General features: G+C 40.2%; 1 protein-coding gene across 14 annotated transcripts in view; it reads left to right on the top strand.

Annotated features, from left to right (window-relative positions):
* The window catches only part of LOC122264822 (glycine receptor subunit alpha-2), a 558,543-nt gene that overhangs the window by 286,127 nt on the left and 269,916 nt on the right, over positions 1-2,500 (top strand). The gene's annotated exons all lie outside the window — the stretch shown is intronic.

Here is a 2,500-nt window from a genome sequence, read left to right as displayed (position 1 = left end):
AAAAAAAAAAAAAAAAAAAAAAAAAAAAACTAAACAAGAAAACTAAATAAGGAGCCCTAAGTCGACAGCCCGAATCGCACAGGTGAGGTTCCCCTTAAAACCTGTACCCACTGACACGCACTCGGCGTCACAAGAACAACATCCACCGCCGCGCCCTTTCACAAAAGCTGGCCGCCTCATCACTAATTCACGGTTTTGCTTGAGTGTTCGTAGTTGTTCTCTAGTAGTGTGTTGCTGCTTGTGTGCGTGGAACACAGGTGCACACGCTTATATGCACGTAGAGACGGACACACACACACGCACGTAGAGATAGACACACACACGGAGAGATAGACACACACACGGAGAGATAGACACACACACGGAGAGATAGACACACACACGGAGAGATAGACACACACACGCACGCAGAGACAGACACACGCACGCACGCAGACACACACACACACACACACACACACAAACACACACACACACACACACGCTCACACTCACAGTCAAGCGCACCTTGCATCGCCACACCTCGTATTTTGGATGATTTTCCCCAATACCATCTTGCAACGGGAATCCGAGGCGCCGCTGATCCCAGGGACTATTCACCTAGGTCCCCCCCACCCCACCCCCACCACATCCCATTCAACTTCCATCAGAGCATCGCGAGCCCCCCCCCCCATCCCCACCCCCACCACATCCCATTCAACTTCCATCAGAGCATCGCGAGTCCTCCCCCCCCCCCCACCAACACAAAACAAAAAAAAAAAAAAAAAAAAAAAAAAAAAGAGAGAAGAGAAAAAAAACACAACAAAAAAAAAAAAAAAAAAAAAAAAAAAAGAGAGAGAGAGATAAAAAAGGGGAGTTTTCACAGCTTGAGAAGTTAAAGCGAAACTTCTCTTCAATTAAACATTCAGGATATTTTTGCTTTAGTCTGCTTTAGCTTTACGTGTCATTTATCAATAGTCTAGCCTGACACGAGTCTCCCACCTAATGGATTTTCGTTAAACTAGTAAATATTTTCGTAATTCTGATATTTTCTTTTGAGTCCCACTGACGCCAGTACCATTTGCTATTGCTACCTGCAATGTAGATAGTTCAAATGACCGGTAAATGCTTTTTATGAAATACAATTGCATAAATCTAGTTTTCTATTGACTGTTCACTGTTCATGTCCAATTATCATTGTCAAAGTTCTAAAATACTTGGGACACTTAGATAATGCATCAAATTGGACACAAGTAATAGATAGAGGACACAGATATAAACGGAGATCATTGTAGTCATAATAGCATATTTTCATAAAGCAAAAGAGGCAATAGATATTTTTCGATGGCATTTCTTCACTAAAACTACGTGTTATATTCATGGATATAACATCGAAACGCATTAATCAAATCTTTATACGTTCACATTTATACGATTTCTACGCATGAGTGTCAGTCCTTACTCTGTTGCATTGCATTGAGTAAACCGTTGGGGAGAGTAATCAATTTAATGTACTTCATTATCAACCCTTTTTTAATATAACTACATGATGAATTTACCATGTTATCTACCTAATGAAAAAGTATGCTTCTTAGTGTATTTCATCATTCACTTTTTACCGGAATATATACCATACAATCTTCACAGATTATTACAAACCATATCTAAAGGAAAAAGACTCTATTGAAACATGAATTACATACATAGTTCCTTTTTGAATCGGCGACTTTCTGATACTTAAAATCAATTCCTTCACTCAACGCTGACTTCCTCTTCCTGGCGTAACAATCGGCAAAGCATCTCCCTCTTGCAGATCCTCTTTGCGAAATCGCCAAAAGGCTGACAGACTCTTTGCAAATTCAGCCGAAGAGAGCTTCATTACCGGGCTTCCTCTCTTCATATGCAAAGCAAGATGATTTAGAGATCACGTGTGCTATATAGTGGATGTTGATGATGATGCATCGCGTGTGATAAAACTGCGGAAGTGAGTGCGGATGTAAGCATGTGGATGTGTCTAGATGTTGATGGAGATGTGTATAGGGTGTGTGTGTGTGTGCTGTATTGTTGTTCATTTTGATTGGAAACTTGGTGATGTGACATGTGTATGTGTTTATATGTTGGTGGATATGTGTGTGGATGATGTGTGTGGATGATGTGGTGCTGTGTATTCTTGTTGTCGATATACTTTAAGCAGGATGGATATAAAGAGAATACCCATATAAGGACTTATTAAAGACATGCTAATAATACTGAAAATGACATGAAACTTACGTTCACGAAACAATAACTTTTCTTTTGCTCTTATAGGTTGATCTCAAGATGGGTTGAAATTGGCCAAGAGCAAATTGGTGAGCATACACATGTATTGCAGGAAACGTATTGCAGTTATTTGAATTCACGCGAAGCCTTTTAAGATGTTTAAAGCAAAAAAAGTTAATCTGGTTATACTACTATTCAAATAAACCTTATCGAAAGAAATCATGCCCCTTCCCGCTTCCCGCTTCCCGCTTCCCGCTTCCCG

Source organism: Penaeus japonicus, unplaced genomic scaffold (assembly GCF_977035675.1).
Source record: "Penaeus japonicus unplaced genomic scaffold, GWHDUDI00000001_assembly GWHDUDI00000004, whole genome shotgun sequence".
NCBI lineage: Eukaryota > Metazoa > Arthropoda > Malacostraca > Decapoda > Penaeidae > Penaeus > Penaeus japonicus.
The sequence above is the reverse complement of the archived record's forward strand: the minus strand, read 5'-3'. Positions and strand labels throughout refer to the sequence as shown.